This window comes from Gossypium arboreum, chromosome 5 (assembly GCF_025698485.1).
Source record: "Gossypium arboreum isolate Shixiya-1 chromosome 5, ASM2569848v2, whole genome shotgun sequence".
Classification (NCBI taxonomy): domain Eukaryota; kingdom Viridiplantae; phylum Streptophyta; class Magnoliopsida; order Malvales; family Malvaceae; genus Gossypium; species Gossypium arboreum.
In genome coordinates this window covers 24,697,496-24,720,832 of record NC_069074.1, presented here as the reverse complement: position 1 = coordinate 24,720,832, position 23,337 = coordinate 24,697,496, and positions in this window count along the sequence as shown.

The following is a 23,337-nucleotide window of genomic DNA, read 5'->3' as shown; positions in this document are numbered from 1 at the left end:
TTTACTAAATATAATATAAGAAAACATTAGAAAGTTAAATCTTAATTATATGTTAAAAGTAGAAAACATAATAAAGTTATTTTACGAAATATTAGAAATCTTATCACACGCAGCATGAGTGTGGATTTTGTGCCCTAAGTATAGTTTATTCGTTTGTAAATTTGTAATTTTTTAAATAGATTAGTTAATAAAATTATTCATGAATTACATTAATATTCTCTGTATAATGTCCTAATAAGGTTTTTGCCTGTAAAGCAAAATAGAAGCAAATATTAGCTCATTAGTTTTTTAATGTTTAAACTACCACTAAGCGATATTACATGGTCAGATTGTAATCCAAAAAGATAATTTATATTAGTAGACAAACCTAAACATGTCCTTAGTATAATCAGAAATGAGTAAACCGATTGAAAGACTAATTTGCCACATATCAAGTCCAATTGGAAAGATGCCTTGTCTTGGGCATCGAAGCGAACAACTCTCAGAATATAGAGATATAGATGTGATTGGTTGGACTAACAATACATTGGACTGGACCCAAGAAGAATAGATCTTAAATTTGTTTATGAGTTTATTCACATGTGACATTTAAATTGTGTCATACATTAGTCTTGAGTGGATGATGAACTATGTATGTATAACTCGTATACTTCGATGTAAGTAAAAGCCTAAATTCAAATAGAATCGAAAGTTGTGCGTTGGGTATACGACTTCTACAGTATGTAGCATCATTCACAATAGTTGAATTCATAATCCAATACATAAGTAAATGATATCCTCTTATTAGCATTACATGATAGATGAAAAGTAAACGTGGCCACAAGTTGTTTGTATTTGTGATGAATGATTTAATTACTATTTGATAGTAATTGACTTTTTGTGAAGAAAGATGTAATGATTACCGTGAGATAAAATATGATCATACTCGGAGAGAGGATTTATCCAAAAGAGATTAAAAATATCCTATGAGGGTAACACTGTAACGACCCAAATTTTAAGGTCATTGGAAAAGTGAGTTTTTGGGTTTTCGATTTTGAAAATTAGATTCGTAAATATTTATTAGAAATATTTACGAAGTTAAGTGAGAGGTTAATTAGATTTTAATTAAGTAAATTTAGCTTAATTAAGGTTAATTAAGTATTTGGATTAAATTGAATAAAGTGTGAAAGTTTAATTATAAACTATAGAAAAATCAAGGGATTAAATTAGTAAATAAGCCTATATGACAAGTGTGTGGTAACTATAAATACAAATGTATTATTTTAATTGGTACAAATGTATGAATATATATGTATTTACTTATTATATAAGTAAATAGTAATATAAAGTAAAATATATTATATTATTTAATTATAAAATATTGATTAAATAAAAGAAATAAAACATAAAGAAAGAAAGAAAGAAAGAAGGCACGATTAGCAGGGAAAGAAAGAATGAAAAAGGAAAGAAAAGAAAAGGGAAAATTAGGTTTTAAGATTTCAAGTTTGATTGGTAAATTAATTTAATCCTTTTTCTTGTAATTTTGGTGTCTATGGAATGCTAGGAAGAAATACTATTTGATTTATGTTGAAATTTAGAAAGATAGTGAATTTTATATATTGATTAAGTTGTATAAATTGAAAAATTATGAGATAAAATGATAGAAATTTAAGTTAGAAGTAGGAGAAGGATTAAATAATAAAAAGAGATATAAGTTTTGTTATAGTAGGGACTAAATTGTCTAAATTGTAGAATTGATGTTTTATATTGAATATGAAGAGTTGAAACTTGTTTAAAGTGATAATTGAATGAAAATATAGGATTTATTTTGAATTAAAAGAATGGTTATGGTGGAAGGACTAACTTGGAAATATAGTAAAAGTTACATGGAAATTAAAAAGTGTGTTATTAAATAACATATATTGATAATTTTAAATGTTAAATTTTATATAGCCAACGTAGCACCGGAAACGTCATCGAAAAAGGGAAAGGAGAAAGTGAACGAGGATATCGAATAAACCCGAGAATTTCGATTTGCATTTCTATAAACTATGCTTAATGATTTAATACAATGTAATTGTTATTTTTAAAAGTTAGAATGTATAATGAATGATATGATGGAAACTGTTACTACTTCTATATTGAAATGAAAGGATTTGAATACCCTATTAACAGTGTCGGGCTAGTCGGATACAATTGGCATGCCATAGGATTTGAAGTGTTCAGGGATATTCCGGCTGTGTGTCGATAAGACACTATATGTGTCGACTCATTGTGGATCGTTTCGATTCGTTTCAAGAGGTACTTCATACCGATTATGATTGTTATATTATTATTATGTTATTATTATCATTATTTGTTACCTATAGTGTATTCATGTTTCAGCCGATGAAACACTGTATATTATCCCCGGTGTGTGGGTTGGATCCGTGTTTCCGTTTAGGTCCGAGTTATGTTAATAGGGGTAAATGAAAGTACTAAAGACAAAGACTGACTGCTATTAATTATGTGACTGTGACTGTTATATGATTATTAAAAGGTATCAAATAATATGAAATATATGTAAAGAATTACTTAATTACATTTAAGAGCTATAAGATGAAGACCAGAGATTAAGCTATTAAGATTACGAAAATAAATATTTTGAGTTACAATACATATAGATGGCTTATTATTGTTCTAAGCATTAGTTTATAGAAATATCACTGAGTGTATACTCAGCGTACGGTATGTTTTCGTGCGCAGGACTAGGTATGAAAGAAAGCTAAGGACTCAGTCCAAGCCAATTTCGAACTCAAAGTGGTGAATACTTTTCTTTTGGTAAAATGGCATGTACCTAGGTTGTTGAAGTGTTATTTTGTACATGATAGTGAATAAACATGAAAATTGTTGAAGTATGGTATGAAAAATGCATATTTTGGAAGTTAAACTTACATGAGTTTGACTAGTATGATAATGTAGTATAATTTTGATATGAATTGTGGTACATAATCCTTAAGAGGTATTGAAGCGAATGGATGAATATTTGCTAAGTTTGAATGGCATAATGAATGATATTTGATTTAAGAACTATTAGTAAATGTTTGGGTGTGAATTAGTTGTGTTTAGCATGTGAAAATAGCTTTAAAATGGTCAGAAATTATATTTTCACACGGCCAAGTCACATGGGTGTGTGCTCAGGCCGTGTGGCTCTCTGTTTATGTCACACGGGCTATTCCGACGGTCATGTGTACAAGTCAGATCTGCCCACGGCCTGGCTCCACGGCCATGGGAACCCCACGGGCTGGCCACACGGCCATGTCTCAAGCCACACGGGCGTGTGCCCCTATCTTTAAGGAAAAATCTCCAAAGTTGCCTGTTTAATCATGAATTACTTCTAAAGCATGTATTGGGCCCCATAGACCCATATTAGGGAATTTATAGTGTAATTTGAGAAGTTTCGATTTGGAATGCAAATTTATGACTCAGTTTTGTATAAATGCTAGTGTATAAGTTCGGTAATGCCTCATAACCATATTCTGGTGACGGTTTGGGGTTAGAGGGTGTTACATTTAATGGTATCAGAGCTACTCAGGTTTAGTCGATTCAAGGACTAAATCGAGCTCGAAATTGAGTCTAGAGGTACATACTAGTATTATATTAACTTTGAGTCGGGATTGAATGCTGATTTATATATATACTGATAAATTAACTCTGTTTAATAGTGAGTAAAAGATGTCTGACGAAAGTATCGAGGGTATCGATTAAGAAATATACAGTAGAGATGAATCACGTGATGTAAATAAATTTGAATCTGCAACCCCAAGTATAAGCCCGGTAGGTAACCAACCACCAAATACTGGAAGGGATAATACAAAAATATTTAGAATGATTGCTGAAGCTCTTCAAAGAGTGATAGGAAGTATGCCTGCTACTATTTCTACCCCTGCTACCTGACGAGCTCCTATTAAGGAACTATGAAAGTATGAAGCTACAGAATTTTTGGGATTAAAGGGAACTGATTCAACAATAGCTGAAAATTGGTTAAAGACTACCAAGAGAATTTTGAAGTAATTAGAATGCACACTACAGGAAAGTTTAGTATGTGTTGTTTCTCTGTTACAAGAAGAGGTTTACATATGGTGGGAATCAGTGATTCAGAATATACTAGAAGAACAGGTAAACTGGGAATTCTTTCAACGGGAATTTCAGAAGAAGTATTTGGGAAAGACATATATGGAAGACCGGAAGTAAGAGTTTTTGATGCTGAAACAGAGAGATATATCCGTAGTGGATTATGAATGAGAATTTCTGAGATTGAGCAGATATGCAATTGAATTTGTACCGACTGAAGCTGACAGATGCAAGCGATATCTAAAAGGACTGCGAGATGAATTCCAACTACAATTGATGCCTCTACTGATTACAGAGTTTGCAGATTTAGTAGAAAGAGCTAAAATGATTGAGCAAGTACTAGGGAAGAGTAAAAAGTCTGAAACTGTCCGTTTAGCTGGAAAACGTCCTGGAACTGCTAGTTCAAGTCTGAAATTCAAACGATCGAGGGAATCTCGTAGTAATGGAAGATTCAGTTCAAGATCAGAATGTAACGCCCCAATTTTCGGGAATCCTGTGAATGTTGGCATAGGTTTAATTATGTTAGTGGGCCTCTAGAAAGCCCAAACTTAAGATAGAACCCGACAATTTTAGTTAATTTTTGTTCCATAAGAAAAAGGGGGTGAAATTATGAAATAAAACCTATGTGAAAATGTTTGAAAATGCTATAGGCTAAATTGAAGTGGCCAAATAAATAGGAGTGCAAAATAGGAGGATTTGCATGACAAACCTCCCATTTTACATGAAGTGGCTAGCCATCATGTTGTTGTAGACAATATGAGCACTTGATATCCATAATTTATGGTACAAATTGATACAAATTGATAATGGGTTAGGTAAATGTTTTATGACAATGGATTAGGTAAATATTCCATGATAATGGGTTAGGTAAATGTTCCGTGATAATGGTTTAGGTAAATGTTTCATGATGGGAATTTCATGTCTTTTGTATTAAAGAATTAAATGGATGAAATATGAAATTTTATTAAAAGAAAAAGAGGTGAAAAGAACAAAGTTTTGTCTATCTTTGTTCATCATAGCCTAAAGTTAGAGAAGAGAAAGGAGAGGAGAAAGCTCTTAAATTTTGGTCACTTGGGGAAGAAAATTGAAGATAAGTTCATGGTAGTTTGCTTCTATCTTGATGTTCATGAGTTCTTCTTGATTCTACCTTAACTCTTGAAGCATATTTTGGTTTTTAGTTGTGTTGTGAGCATTTAGTCATGAATTAAAATGAAGGAAATGGTTGTTGTTTCATGTTCTTTTGATGAAAAATGGAAGATAGGTAAAGTTGAGCCAAACAAATGAGCATGCATGTGCCTTAGATGCTAAAGGGAAAAATCGGCTAACATGTTGTGCTTTAAAATGAAGAAATGGAGATTATACTTAAGTAAAATCATAGATATGTGATGATTTATTGGTGATATACATGTTTAAATAACATGCATGCAAGGTATGTGTGAAAGAGCGATTTGGTAATAAATCTGCTTGGGACAGCAGCAGTAATGTGATTTTGGAAAATCACCATAAATTTTGGGAGATGAATTAGAAGCTGAATAAATTATTTAATTAAAGCTTGTTGAGTCTAGTTTCAAATGAAATAAACGAGAACATATTTTGAATTCTGTACAATGAGAAATTTGATTCGTAATGAAGAGTGGTCAGATTAGTCAAACAGTGAAACATGCGAAACTTTGAGAAAAATCTGGTATTGATTGGCCAAACCAAAAATTCTGAAAATTTTATGGATATAAGATATATGAGTCTATTTTCAGGAAAAATTAACGGCACTTGATTTGGAGTTTCGTAGCTCCAGTTATAAATGATTTAGTGACTGTTGCTCAGGAAGACAACTTGCAGTGAAATTATGATTATGTGGTAAACATTGACAAAAATTTGTTAATGAGTTGCTTATTGATTTCTTATAAGCTTACTATGATCTGTAGGTGTGGTTGGCCGAATATTGTAAGGGGTTAATACGTAGTTCGTATTTGAATAGTTAGATTAATGTGTTAGTAATCTAATTGTAGGCAGTTCGTGTGTGGATCTCGTCAGCATATCGTAGCAAACAGGTGTGTAACTAACACCCTCTTTCTTAGTCTGGATCGGCAAAAGTCGAAAAGTCGAAATGCCGAAAACCGGTATTTTGTAGATTTGCGAGTGTGCGAATGCTCGTAAGGTAAATCGATTAATGTTTTTGGTAAACGCAAAATTTGGACGCAAAGTGCATGATTTACGTGCCTCGATATTTTTGGGCTTAATGGGCCAAAATTGGAATGACGGGCCAACGGCCCAATTCGGTAAGAACATTGATGCGTGATTACGTTAGTACGTGAAAAGTAGGAATATGCATGAAAAACCCTAAAATAGATAAATTATGAAATACCTTTAAAAGTGAAAAATTTACGCTTTACCCCTAGTAGATAAATTCGAAATACCCCTAGGGTTAAATTGACCTAAATGCATGTTTGATTGTTGTTATTTCTTGCATGCCATGTTGTTATTATCTGATGCATGGGATTGGGATATTGACGGAGGAAATCTTGAAAGTGGCTTGTCCACGTCTTGGAGGCTTTGCCTCAATTTATTGATAATCGAAAGCAAAGAAGGCAGAATGTGGAGTGTTAAATTTGGGTGGGTTGAGCTATTCCCACATGGAGTGTATGGCTGGTACGGGTGGAGTGTAGTGGTTGGTGGGTTGAGTAGTCTCCCAAATGGGCTTGCATATGTTATTGATGTTGCATGTATTTTGAAATGGGCCTATGGGCCATCATTATCTGAATAAGGGCTAAGGGCGCTTTATTGTAATCTGAAAAGGATCGGCCCAAGACAACTGTTACTGAATGGGCTTAGGCCCAATAGGCTTGAGCTGACTTGGGCTTTGAATGGGTTATTTTACACACTGAGTTTCCCCAAACTCACCCCTTTTATTTTCATCCACGCAGGAAATCCCCAACCATAGTGGGCTTGGAGCTGTAAGGGAATTCGGAGTGGCCACCCGTTCTGAAAGTTTGATTTTCTTCTGGTGAACTAGACATCCTTTTAATTACGTTTGTGGTTTTGGGCTTTTAAATGTAATAAGGCCGCTTATTTATTTTTGGTGGTTTTTAATATGTATTACTAAGATAGGTAATACTTATTTTAACTGTTGAAATTGGATAGCTTTAGGGCGCGTTTTCAAAAACAACAGTTGATTTCAAAATAACACGACAACAAGCAAAGCTTCCGCAATGAAAGTATTTTCCAAAATTAATCACTTTTCCTAAAAATGACTTAATCGAACCGGTTTTCTAGAAATATCCATGACGTTAAGGTGTGGCAATGGCGGTATACATGTCTAGGATTGGATCCAAAGGGAGCTTGGTACTTAAGCAGTCCGATGGACTCACCACCTCTTTTCCGGTTTCCTACCTGGTGCACAGCTTCCATTCACTTTAACCCTTAATGAATTAATCTTTTGAACATCAAGTACGATTTTCTGGACTTAGAATGGAAAATTTTTTTAACGTTTTTGATGTGGCATGCCGGATCCGGCCATAACTTCTGGGCTGGGTTTGGGGTGTTACACAGAAAGGGGAGACAGAAGTCGAAAGAGACAAACTACTATATCTATTGGCAGTATCAAAAGCTTAACTCAGAACGTTGAAATTCCAGAATGTGAATATTGTGGAAACAGACATAAGGAAGAATGTAGAAAGTTAACTGGTGGTTGTTTCCATTGTGGATCCACTGATCATTTTGTAAATGACTATCCGAAAATTGGTAAGGAAGCACCAACGGTATCACAAATATCTGAATCTGTTTCTAGAGGTCGAGGTTTAGGCCGAAGTGGTTCAGTTGCTAGAAGTGGAATTAGAAAGGCTAGTGAAAATGCTACACAGCAATCTGAAGTAAGTGCTCCGGCCCGAACATATGTTGTAAGAACTCAAGACGAGGGGGATGCTCATGATGTAGTGACAGTATATTCTTATTACATTTAGAACCTGTTTATGTTTTAATAGATCCAGGATCGTCACATTCCTATATTAATACAAAACTAGTTGAGATGGGAATTTTAAAACCTAAATTGTCTAAAGCAACGATAGAAGTGTCTAGTCCATTGGGGCAAACTATGTTAGTGAATCAGATATGTTGAAGATTTCCATTAATGATTCAGGATAACATTTTTTTTATTGATCTGTTGATTATGCCTGTCGAAACCATCCTTTTTTCAAAATTTTAAATGTAATAAAAAAAGGGAATCGACTTTTTGAAAAAAGAAAACGGGGAGTCACCACCAATCTTTTCATTTTGGTGTGATCGGGTCACCTAAGAATTTGGTTATTTTAATAAAACATTTTTGGTTTACCGAAACAACGATTTTGGTCTACGAATTTTTGAGAAAAAGGGTTCGAGATTCGGTTACGCATGAGGAAGGATTAGCACCCTCACTACGCCCAAAATTGGTACCAAATCGATTAAATACTGTCCTTATGTCTAAGATTTAAAAATGTTTTTGAAATGTGGTTCTTTGAACAAAGATTTGAATAACCCGAGTTGGCCGTCGAAATTCTCTTGTTTCAGAGGAATACAGCATCACATCCAGCACGATAAGACACGATCCGTTACCTTCGAAAACACGATAAACTTCGACTTCCAAAAGTTTATAAGTGGAAATTACAAAAGGATGCCCAATTATTTAGTCCAACGAAAAACCGAAACCCAACACAATAGCGCACGATTCCTCGAATTTCTTAAACATTGAACATTGACTCGCCTTGGAAAACACGAGTGAAGTTCCAATGGAACATTCGATCATTTTGAACAAACGGGGAACCGCAGCCCAGCACAATAGGGCACGATTCCCCGAATTGCCAAACATCGAACATTACTTTCGTTTTGGAGAATTTTTTTTTTGTAAAAACATGAGTGAAAACCTAAAGGAATATTCAACTGCTTTGAACCAACGAGAAATCGCAACCTAGCACGATAGGGCACGATTCCCGAATTGCCAAATATCGAACATCTCCTATGTTTAAAGAATTTTTAAAAGACATGGGTGAAACTCTAAAGGGATCTTCGATTACTTTGAGCAAACGAGAAATTGCAACCCAACACGTTAGGGCATGATTCTGCGAATTGTCAAATGTCGAACATCACCTTTATTTTAAAGGATTTTTGGAAGACATAAGTGAAATTTTGAAGGGATATTCGATTATTTTGAGCAAACGCGAAATTGCAACCCAACACGTTAGGGCACGATTCTGCGAATTGCCAAATATTAAATCTCGTCTTCGTTTTAAAGAATTTTTAAATGAATAATTATAAAACTAACTTAAAACGTATTAATGCGTTTTGAAACCAGATAAAATTAATCATAAAGATTTAAAAAAAAACCACATTTCGTAAACCAAGTGAAAAATGATGATACGGGATAACGGATATGTATGAGATACGATCCACTAATAAACTAATAATTAAGCAGGGCTAATCTAGAAAAAGTAACTCGATTACAATAATTCATGGAGAATAATTGATGTGGTAACATATAAAAATGAGCAAGCATGATGTAGAAAATATACAAGAAATATCGGGAAGATAATTAACACATGGGATACCAAACGATATAGGATCAACACGACACAAAAATAATGGACTAAAAATGATGGACTAACAATCAAATAATATATGCTAGAATTGAATAATTTATAAAAGAAAATCGAGAATATATATATACGTAAAAAAAATAATAGATGTTACAAAAACATTTAGATCAAATAAAATACTAAATATTTAGCCATGAAACATTTATTTAAAATTGGTAATATCCCTACCATAAGAATAATCTATATAATACATAAGATGTGAAAGGATAATGGGTATAAAACATGTAGCTATATATATATATATATAAATATACACGTATGGGAGAATTTTGAAGCAATTATATACAAAAATAACATGGAATTAAAATATGAATTATATAAAAAATTGGATTGATTTTATCATAAATTATATGTATATAGGTATATAAATAAACTAGAAATAATTGCTTGTAAAAATACCATAGAAACATACTCGAGATTGAATTATTTTTATTACAAATGATGGACTTAAAAGCATACTTATATATAAAGAAGACTATAGATATAAAGTACATGGGTTTAGTAATGTATATAGATTAAACATAGACATCAATAAACATATATACATATAATAATAATTTAAAAGATATATAATGTAGGATTATGTAATATAATATAAGAATAAATTTAAAAGAAATCATATGTAAAATATTTTAAACACAAATTCATTTTAAAAAATTGACAATGTACATAATAACTTAAATAATATATAAAACATGAAAGAATAATAAAATACACAATAAGATATAATACACATAATAGATTTACAAAACACATATATGAATAGATTTTGGAATAATTCTTTATAAAAGTAACATGGAAAAGCCTACAAGATTAAATTAATTTTGCTATATATGTACAGATATGTATAAAGAAACATTTACATGAAATACTAACTAATTTATTAAAAGATTATAATATAAAGAATTTCAAAACAATGATTTTATAGACAAAAAAATGAATTTTAAATTAATGATTTAACCATTGAAATAATATATGTAAAAGTTATTTAAATGAGACATTACATAAAATATAATAAAACCAACTTCAAAATAATAATACAAATAATAAATAAAAAAGCAAAGTTAATAAAATAGATAAAAATATTAAATGAATTTTAAAATAATAAGTATTTCAAATAAAAGGCTTAATGAAATAAACTTAAAAATGAAAGGGATAATTTATAAATAAAAGAAACCAAAATAGGGACCGGCGCGTAATGTGCGCAAATGCACAAGGACTAAAACTGGAATTATTCCAGATCCTTGTTGAGGCGCGGACCCAATTGAAAATGAACACAACTTACCAAACTAAATTGAAAAAACAAAACAGAGCGAACAAGATGCAATCAAATGCACACACAAAAGGGGAGGACCTATTGTGTAAATACCCCCTTTTTAAAGCAGTGTTGTTTTGAGGCTATTAATTTTAGCCTGAAACGGTGTCACCTAATGTTCCCCATAGCAGCAAAAATAAACCCTAAGAAAATCCCCTAGCTGCTTCAAAAAAGAGAAAGAAAATCAAACTTTTCTCTCCAATATTCAGCCGATCGACAAGCCCTCCATTGACGATCCTCTTGTCTTTCCTTTCGACCCAACAATGGTCAATCAAGGCTTCATTGGACCACAGTTCGTGATTTTTGCTCGCAATCTCTAAATTGCTACTAAGTCTCGATTATGACGAAACAAGTAGAGATTCAAAGGCTTCCAAACACAGGTTAGTTCCTTCCTTTTTTGTTATACACTAAATAATAAAAAAAACGCGAAGAAAGAAAATAAAAATCCAGTCGGAATAAAGACTAAAAGTCACCTCTTTTCATTTGCTTTCGAAATGCCCCCCTTTTTTTTATTCAGTATGTGTTCCTCTTTGTATATTGCGTAAAAAAAATGAAAATACATTGTTTGTGGCTTTATAACCGAAATCCCAAAACAAATAAAATAAAAATGACAATTTTTCTTCATTTTTCCTATTTGCTGTTGTCCTGTTGCCATTTGCTTGTTTTTTTGTTTCTATTTGCTGTTGTTTTCTTATCTATTTGTAGGTGTCCGTGGCGCGTGGAGGTCGTACGGTACTGCGTACAGAGATATGGAGGGGGCAGTCGGCGTTGAAGGCTACTAGGGTTTCCAGTGACCAAAATTTTAGGTCGTTTGGGCTTGTTTTGGGGCATTGGGCCATTGTGTTGGGCTTTATATATTTTTTGTATTTTTTGTTTTGTTTTTGTTGTTTTGTGTTTGCACGGGCCCGGGCCAAAATTGGTCATTACAATGCCATTTGGCGATTTTGATATTATACTGGGCATGCACTGACTATCAGAACTTGGAGTAATTTTGGACTGTTATAAAAAGAAATTCACTGTTCAGAATGAAAGTGGTGATCAGATTGAAGTAAATGGTATTTGGACTAGTGGGACTGTTCGTGTTCTTTCAGTAATTAAAGCTAGTAAGCTTCTTTATCAAGGATGTACTGCTTTCTTAGCATATGTTATTAATTCCAATTCAGTTGAGAGTTAATGCAGTAAAATCTGAACTGTATGTGAATTTCCTGATGTGTTTCCTGAAGAATTTTCTGGATTACCTCCTGATCGGGAAGTTGAATTTGTGCTTGAAGTATACCAGGGTACAAATCCAGTGTCAATACATCCATATCGAATGTCACCTACTGAGTTGAAGGAGCTAAAGGTACAACTGCAAGACTTATTGGACCGGGGGTTTATAAGACCTAGTACATCACCGTGGGGAGCTCTAGTGTTATTCGTTAAAAAGAAAGATGGTTCAATGCGGTTGTGTATTAATTATCGACAGTTGAATAAGGTAACTATCAAGAATAAATACCCATTACCTCGCATTGATGATTTATTTGATCAACTAAAAGAAGCTTCTGTATTTTCAAAAATTGATTTAAGGTCGAGATATTATCAGTTGAAGGTAAAGGAGAGTGATGTATTGAAGACAACATTTCATACACGGTATGGACATTATGAATTTTTGGTAATGTCATTTGGGTTAACAAATGCTCCGGCTGCTTTTATGGATCTTATGAATCAAATTTTTCAACCGTACTTGGATCAGTTTGTAGTAGTTTTTATTGATGATATTTTAGTATATTCGAAGTCTGAAACTGAACATGAACAGCATCTCCAAATTGTTTTGCAAATATTGCGAGAGAAACAATTATATGAGAAATTGAGTAAGCCTGAGTTTTGGTTAACGGAGGTTGTATTCCTTGGTCATGTAGTATCAGCAGATGGGATAAGAGTAGATCCAAAGAAGATTGAAGCCATACTTCAGTGGAAAGTTCCAAGAAATGTGTCAGAAGTATGTAGTTTCCTTGGGTTGGCCGGATATTATCGAAAGTTTGTAAATGGATTTTCAAAAATAGCTTTATCAATGAAAAAGTTATTGCAAAAGAATGTTCCATTTTTTTGGAGTGAGCAGTGTCAGAAAAGTTTTAAAACGTTGAAGAAAATGTTAACAGAAGCACCAGTATTGACTTTACCGGAGTCGAAAAAAGATTTTGTTGTGTACAGGGATGCTTCCTTAAATGGTCTTGGTGTATACTGATGCAAAGTGAAAAAGTAATTGTAACGTCCCCTTTACCCGAGACCGTCGCCGGAGTCGAGCACGAGGCATTACTAAACTTATTTGAGCACTTAAACAAATTCAAACAATTTATATCACACTTTCCAGACAAGCTGTCCAACTGTGTCATAGTTGCTAAATAATTCATATCTCGAGTTATAAAACTCGAAATCCAAATCCGTAAATTTTATCTAAATTTATACTCATATATCTACTTACCAATTTTTTCTAGAATTTTGGTCAAGCCAATTAGTACAGTTTATTATTTAAAATCTCCCTGTTTCAGGGTTTGACTACTCTGACCTTTGTGTATTACGAATCAGATATCTCTCTGTACAGAGCTTCAATGACTATGCCGTTTGTCTCTAATAAAACTAGACTCAATAAGGAATATGTACATATAAAGTATGACTTCTAATTATCTTTGTAAAATTTATGGTGAATTTCCAAAGTCAGAATAGGGATCCAGAAATTGCTCTGGCCCTGTTTCACAAAAATTTAAACATCTCATAAAATATAGCTCATATACCTGTTTTTCTTCTTCCATATGAAAATAGACTCATCGAGATTCGATTCCATAATTTATTCATTATTTAATTCCATTTATACTATTTTAGTAATTTTCAAAGTCAAACTACTGCTACTTACGAAAACTATTTTAGTACAAATATTGTTAACTAGTTTATAACATCTTTACTTCAATTCATTCAAACTCTATACATGCCATATAAATCTTCAAACATAAAACAAAAGCTACCGAATTGATCTGGATAGTGTGCTTTGTTGTGTTGATCCGATCTACCCACTTCACTTCAAGTCAATCTACATAAAATATTAAACACACACAAGTAAGCTTATTGAAGCTTAGTAAGTTCATAGGTTAAAAGTAATGCTTACCAAACATAATATTTCCAAACAATACCAAAACATTTACTAAAGTTTCCTGCGATTCACAACCATTGTTATAATAATTCACATAGTTGAGCTCAACAAGAATAACTACTCAATCTCTTTCATTTGGATCACTTCTCTTTTATTTCTTATAATCAAATTAGGAAGCGGCTTACGAAATTGAGTACGTCGTTGCTCAATGCCACTGTTCACAACTCAGTATGGTTTTCCTCATTGAAATACCATACCTACATTTTAACTCGGTATGGGAAATGCCATACCTACATTTCTTAACTCAGTATGGATTTGATAATACCATACCTACATTTCACAGCTCAGTATGGATAATACCATACCTACATTTCACAACTCAGTATGGATGATACCATACCTACATTTCACACTTTGCCATGGAACAACCATGGTCTTATCCAATCAATTCATCACACGTCACGATACTGAACGTACTCAATCCTGCGTTTTTCCTAATTTGCATTTCCACATTTATTCTTTCATTAACAAAATCTACACAATCCCACAACAAATTAGTATATAATAACACATTATATACTTCAATAATTCACAAATAAACATCTAATTTCAACCATATGAACTTACCGGCTAATTTGTAGAAGATATTGAAATTTTGGGACTATTCGCAACTTTTCTTTTCCTCGTTCTTCTTTGGATTCTTGATCTATAATATAAAATATTTCTACTCATTAGCATTTATTTGATTTCTATTTCACTTCACAATTTATGCTGTTCAAATTTTGAAATTGCACTTTTACCCCAAAATTTACAGTTTTCACAATTTAGTCCCTACTCAATTCACCCATCAATTGAACTAATTTTTCTCAATTAACACTTTATTTTATCATTATAAACTATTTCAAAACCTTTTATATTCTGAATTTCAACAGCAACCTTCAATTCACAACTTTTTCACAATTAGGTCCTAAATATCATTTCCTATCAAAATCACTTAATAAAACCACCTTAATATGAAATTAGAACTTAAATTTCATAATAATTCATCATAAAATTCCCTTATCCATCCAGGGTAACTTCCAATTTCACCCATAAAATCAAAAACTAATGAATTCTACAAGTGGACCTAATTGTAAAAGTCATAAAAACATAAAAATTATCAAGAAAAAGCAAGAATTAGACTCACATGATGTAAAAATATGAAAACCAGCTTTCTCCAGACCTTCTATGGCGTTTTGGCTGAGAAATTATGAAGAAAATGTCTAGATTTTTCAATTACATCATTATTTAACTATTAACTTTTATCTATTTCCAATTTTGCCCCTTGTTCACATTGTTTTCTTGCTTATTTCATACCCAAACCGTCCAGCCATTAACCTTTGGGTCTAATTGCTCTTTAAATCCATCTTTTTAAATACTTAAGCTATTTACTCACAATTTAACAAATTTTGTGCTATTTTCAATTTAATCCTTTTCAATTAATTAGCCATCCAAACGTTAAAATTTTCTAACGAAACTTTAATACTAACTCAATGACACTCCATAAATATTTATAAAAATATTTATAGCTCGATTTTCAACTTTGAGGTCTCGATACCTCATTTTTGACCCGCTTGACCTAATAAATTCTTTTAATTCACTAATTTCACCATTTCACAAATTCTTCTAAATTCTTACTTGACTCATAAATATTAAATTACTATCTTGTTCAATCTTATTTATCGAATTTAGTGATCTCAAATCACCATTTCCGACACCACTTGAAAATTAGTAGTTACAACTCTCCCCTTTAAAAATTTCGTCCTCGAAATTTGTTACTGAAAATAGATTTGGATCTTGTGATCTTATTGACTCCTCTGTTTCCCAGGTTGCCTCCTCCATACCATGTCGATGCCATAATACTTTAACCAATGGTTCTCTTTTGTTCCGCAATTCCTTAACTTCACGAGCCAAAATCTTCACTGGTTCTTCTGAATAAGTCATATCTGGTTGAAGCTCAATTTCAGTATGGGGAATTATGTGTGAAGGATCGACCTATCTTGCCTTAGCATAGACACATGAAACACATTATGAATCTTCTCAAGTTCGGAGGTAAAGCCAAACGATAAGCCACAGGACCAACCCTTTCCACAATTTCATATGGCCCTATGAATCTCGGACTTAATTTTCCCTTTTACCAAATCGTAACACCCTTTTCCATGGTGAAACTTTTAAAATACTCGATCACCCACTGCATATTCTATGTCTCTTCGTTTTAAATCCGCATATGACTTCGACGATCAAGCGACTTTTAGACTATCTCGAATAATCCGGACTTTCTCTTGGTTTCTCGAATCAAATCAACCCCAACTATTTTTGATTCACTCAATTCAGACCAACACAATGGAGTCTTGCATTTTCTACCATAAAGAGCCTCAAATGGTGTCATTTTTATACTAGACTGATAGCTATTGTTGTAAGCAAACTCAGCCAACGGTAAATACCTTTCCCAACTGTCACCAAACTCGAGTATACAACATCTTAACATATCTTCTAAAATTTGAATCACTCGCTCTGACTGTCCATCTGTTTGAGGATGAAATGCTGTACTAAAATTCAATCTGGTACCTAAGGCTTCTTGCAATTTATTCCAAAATCTTGAAGTAAACCTCGGATCCGATGCGAAATGATAGATATTGGAACTCCATGTAGTCTCACAATCTCGACACATACAATTACGCTAACTTATTAAGTGAAAAATCTATTACATTTGGAATAAAGTGTGTCGACTTTGTCAATCTATCAACAATCACCCATATCGAATCTTTCTTTCTGAGTCACAGCAATCGACACAAAATCCATTGAAATATGCTCCCACTTCCATTCAGAATCATAATGGGTTGTAATAAACCCGTTGGCACTTGATGCTCGCTTTAACTTGCGGCAAATCAAACATTTTGCAATAAATTCGAAATTTCTCTTTTCATACCAGGCCACCAATATGTCTTTTTCAGATCACCATACATTTTTGTATTACCCGGATGAATAGAATACATACTATTATGTGCTTCAGAAAGAATATCGTTCTTTAAATTAGAATTGTTGGGAACACAAATCCTATTATGATAGCGCAATATACCTTCATCATCAATACTGAACTCTGAATCTAAATTATCCCGAACCATTTGTCATTTCAGCACCAATTTTGGATCTTCATTCTGCAGCTTCTGAATTTGTTGAAGAAACATTGGTTTTACCTTCAATTCTACTAATACAACACCTTCTTCATTAAGAGCCAAATGAGCATTCATTGCCCGAAGTGCAAACAAGGATGACTTTCGACTCAGTGCATCAGCAACTACATTAGCTTTCCCTGGATGATAGTCAATAACCAAATCATAGTCTTTCAGCAACTCTAACCACCGTCTCTATCTTAAGTTCAGTTCCTTTTGAGTCATTAAGTATTTCAAACTTTTGTGATCCGTATACATATAACACTTCTCACCATATAAATAGTGTCTCCAAATTTTTAAGGCAAAAACAATTGCAGCTAACTCAAGATCATGTGTAGGGTAATTCTTTTCATGTGGTTTTAATTGCCGTGAAGCATAAGCCACTACCTTTCCCGACTGCATTAACACACAACCCAAACCACTTAAAGATGCATCACTTGTACACAACATACGGATATACGATTCGGTTGAGTTAAGACTGGAGCTTCATTAACATTTTCTTTAATCGATCAAAGCTCACGACATTCATCGACCACATAAACTCAACATTCTTACGTAATAAACGAGTCATTGGTGAAGCAATCATGGAAAAATTCTTTACAAAGCGGCGATAGTATCCCGCTAATCCCGAAAACTTCGCACTTTAGTTACATTCTTTGGTGTTTTCCAATTCACCACCGCTAGAAACTTTACTTGGATCCACACGAATTCCTTGGTGATATAATATGACCCGAAATCCAACCTCATGAAGCCAAAACTCACATTTACTAAATTTAGCATATAACTGTTTTTCTCTCAAAGTCGTAGTACAATTCTCAAGTCTTTGTGCATGTTCGGATTCTGTCTTTGAATAGACCAATATGTCATCAATAAATACCACCACAAATCTATCCAAATAAGACTGAAAAATTGATTCATTAAATCCATAAATGCAGCAGAGGGCATTCGTTAAACCAAAAGGCATTACCAAAAATTCGTAGTGACCATACCGAGTTCAAAAGCGTCTTTGGCACATCACACTCTTTAACCTTCGGTGATAATACCCGGATCTAAGGTCTATTTTTGAGAACACTGCAGCACCTTTCAGTTGATCAAACAAATCATCGATACGAGGTAATGGATATTTATTTTAATTGTTACCTTATTCAACCGCTCGTAATCAATACACAATCATAACGAACCATCTTTCTTTTTCACAAATAAGACGAGATCGCCCCAAGGTGATGTACTGGTCCGATGAACCCTTTATCCAATAACTCTTGCAACTGTGTCTTCAACTCTTTTAACTCAGCTGGTGCCATTCTATACGGTGTTATTGATATTGGAGTTGTACCCGGAATTACATCAATTGTGAATTCAACCTCACGATCTGGGGGTAAACCAGGTAATTCCTCAGGAAACACATCAGTAAACTCATTAACAACTGACAATTGTTCCATCTTCAATTCGAATCCAGTATCAAGAATATAAGCTAGAAATGCTTTATTACCTTCCGAATCAATTTTCGAGTAAAAGGTGAAATAATCCGACATCATTCTTTTTATCCCCAAACTCATTTGAAACTATTTCCCGTCGACATTTTAAATCAATCCGTTTTCTCTACAATTCACTATGGCATCGTGTTCAATCAACCAATCCATTCCAAGAATAACATCAAATTCTCGGAAAGGTAACAACATTAAATCGCGAGAGAATTCACGACCTTGTATTTTCGGTGGACAATTCGACATATTAAATTAACCAACACACTTTGCCCTAGTGGATTAGTGACTTGCAATTCAAGGTCGATGGACTCAACGGTCATTTTCTTTTTCGACACTAATGCGGTGCAAATATATGAATGTGTAGATCCGGGATCAATTAAAGCATACAGAATCATCAAAAGATAGAAATTACCAGCTATCACATCCGGAGCGAAGCTTCTTCCCTTGCCGGATAGCATATGTATGCGCAGGTACTCTTGTCTCGATCGGGTCTGCAGTATCTCGTTCGAATGAACAGTCCCAGTAGCACTACTTTGACCTGAACGTTTACCTTTCTGAGGAGTATTTGCTTGCTTCTCCCCTTGTTCTCTATCTTCTTTTAATAATTGAGGACAGTCCCGAATAAAATGATCAGTTCCACCACATTTATAGCAAGCTCCGGCTCTTCCCCAACACTCACCAATATGAAATCTACCACAATTTTTACATCTAAGTCTCGGAATATTTTGCACACTACTAACACTAGCTGCTGGTTTCTTAGTTACTCCGACATCTTGTTGAGTCGTTTTACTATTATTCGATCGTTCCGGGATTATAACAGGTCGACCAGAATCATTTCGAACTTTTGGCGAAAAAGTCGAAGTTGGTCTAGAGAAACTTCTTTTGTATACCTCTTTACCTCTTCTTTCTCTTTGCATCTTTCATTATACACTTCCTCCATCTTTTAAGCTCGATCGACGAATCACAAATTCCGAATCTCTGTACCTCCAATCATCGTTCGATTTCATCATTAAGCCCTTCTTCAAATCTAATGCACATTTCTTCCTCTGTCAATTTTAACATTCCGAGCATATCTCTTGAGATACACAAATTCTCTTTCATATTCGCCATTGTTTTATTCCCTTGTCGAAGATCAAGAAATTCTCTTCTTCTTATCTAAATATCTCTTTCCCACATACTTCTTCTTAAATTCGTTTTGGAAGAATTCCTGTAAGTTTATCTGCAGTACCTTTGCCTCAATGGTTTCCCACCAATTATACGCTTCTTCTTTCAATAGCGAAACGCACATCCCAAATAGTCCTCCGGAGAACACATCATCTGTTTAAAACTCTCTCCAAACTCTTTAACCAATACTCGCTTAACCGGATCATCGTCCGATCTCCTCGAAATTCTTCACTCCAAACTTTACGAGTTTTTCAATTGGTGTTCTTTTGCTAGATTCATCTATTAAAGGAGGAGCAACCGGGTTGTAATCGGTGGTACAAGAGGGGAGGAGGAGGTTGTTGTGCTGACTTCTTCCTTGTATTGTTTCATGATACCACCGATTCATTAATCCAGTAAATCATATTTTTAAGTTCTTCCTCTCTCATCAAAGAAATCGGGACATTACCACTTGTTCCTGCTCGAAGTCTGTATTCTACTATTAACTTCCTCTTCCGACTAGCACCATCGGGTCTATCGACATCTTTACAATCTATAACAAAATTAGTAATTAGATCGGATCATTCACATCACACTATCACAAATTTATATGGCATGTATTTTAAACACTTTACACATCAAATTCGTTCGAGAATCGACTAAACCAGGCTCGATACCAATAAATGTAACGCCCCTTTACCGAGACCGTCGCTGAGTCGAGCACGAGGCATTACTAAACTTATTTGAGCACTTAAACAAATTCAAACAATTTATATCACACTTTCCAGACAAGCTGTCCAACTGTGTCATAGTTTCTAAATAATTCATATCTCGAGTTATAAAACTCGAAATCCAAATCCGTAAATTTTCTCTGAATTTATACTCATATATCTACTTACCAATTTTTTCTAGAATTTTGGTCAATCCAATTAGTACAGTTTATTATTTAAAATCTCCCTGTTTCAGGGTTTGACTACTCTGACCTTTGTGTATTACGAATCAGATATCTCTCTGTACAGAGCTTCAATGACTATGCCGTTTATCTCTAATAAAACTAGACTCAATAAGGAATCTGTACATATAAAGTATGACTTCTAATTATCTTTGTAAAATTTATGGTGAATTTCCAAAGTCAGAACAGGGGATCCAGAAATTGCTCTGGCCCTGTTTCACAAAAATTTAAACATCTCATAAAATATAGCTCATATACCTGTTTTGCTTCTTCCATATGAAAATAGACTCATTGAGATTCGATTCCATAATTTATTCATTATTTAATTCCATTTATACTATTTTAGTGATTTTTCAAAGTCAAACTACTGCTACTTACGAAAACTATTTTAGTACAAATATTGTTAACTAGTTTATAACATCTTTACTTCAATTCATTCAAACTCTATACATGCCATATAAATCTTCAAACATAAAACAAAAGCTACCGAATTGATCTGGATAGTGTGCTTTGTTGTGTTGATCCGATCTACCCACTTCACTTCAAGTCAATCTACATAAAAATATTAAACACACACAAGTAAGTTTATTGAAGCTTAGTAAGTTCATAGGTTAAAAGTAATGCTTACCAAACATAATATTTCCAAACAATACCAAAACATTTACTAAAGTTTCCTGCGATTCACAACCATTGTTATAATAATTCACATAGTTGAGCTCAACAGTAACAACTACTCAATCTCTTTCATTTGGATCACTTCTCTTTTATTTCTTATAATCAAATTAGGAAGCGGCTTACGAAATTGAGTACGTCGTTGCTCAATGCCACAGTTCACAACTCAGTATGGTTTTCCTCATTGAAATACCATACCTACATTTTTTAACTCGGTATGGGAAATGCCATACCTACATTTCTTAACTTCAAGTATGGATTTGATAATACCATACCTACATTTCATGATTTCAGTATGGATAATACCATACCTACATTTCACAACTCAGTATGGATGATACCATACCTACATTTCACACTTTGCCATGGAACAACCATGGTCTTATCAAATCAATTCATCACACGTCACGATCTGAGCATTACTCAATCCTGCGTTTTTCCTAATTTGCATTTCCACATTTATTCTTTCATTAACAAAATCTACACAATCCCACAACAAATTAGTATATAATAACACATTATATACTTCAATAATTCACAAATAAACATCTAATTTCAACCATATGAACTTACTCGGCTAATTTGTAGAAGATATTGAAATTTTGGGACTATTCGCAACTTTTCTTTTCCTCGTTCTTCTTTGGATTCTTGATCTATAATATAAAATATTTCTACTCATTAGCATTTATTTGATTTCTATTTCACTTCACAATTTATGCTGTTCAAATTTTGAAATTGCACTTTTACCCCAAAATTTCTGATTTTCACAATTTAGTCCCTACTCAATTCACCCATCAATTGAACTAATTTTTCTCAATTAACACTTTATTTTATCATTATAAACTATTTCAAAACCTTTTATATTCTGAATTTCAACAGCAACCTTCAATTCACAACTTTTTCACAATTAGGTCCTAAATATCATTTCCTATCAAAATCACTTAATAAAACCACCTTAATATGAAATTAGAACTTAAATTTCATAATAATTCATCATAAAATTCCCTTATCCATCCAGGGTAACTTCCAATTTCACCCATAAAATCAAAAACTAATGAATTCTACAAGTGGACCTAATTGTAAAAGTCATAAAAACATAAAATTATCAAGAAAAAGCAAGAATTAGACTCACATGATGTAAAAATATGAAAACCAGCTTTCTCCAGACCTTCTATGGCGTTTTGGCTGAGAAATTATGAAGAAAATGTCTAGATTTTTCAATTACATCATTATTTAACTATTAACTTTTATCTATTTCCAATTTTGCCCCTTGTTCACATTGTTTTCTTGCTTATTTCATACCCAAACCGTCCAGCCATTAACCTTTGGGTCTAATTGCTCTTTAAATCCATCTTTTTAAATACTTAAGCTATTTACTCACAATTTAACAAATTTTGTGCTATTTTCAATTTAATCCTTTTCAATTAATTAGCCATCCAAGCGTTAAAATTTTCGTGAAACTTTAATACTAACTCAATGACACTCCATAAATATTTATAAAAATATTTATAGCTCGATTTTCAACTTTGAGGTCTCGATACCTCATTTTTAACCCGTTTGACCTAATAAATTCTTTTAATTCACTAATTTCACCATTTCACAAATTCTTCTAAATTCTTACTTGACTCATAAATATTAAATTACTATCTTGTTCAATCTTATTTGTCGAATTTAGTGATCTCAAATCACCATTTCCGACACCACTGAAAATTAGGCTGTTACAGT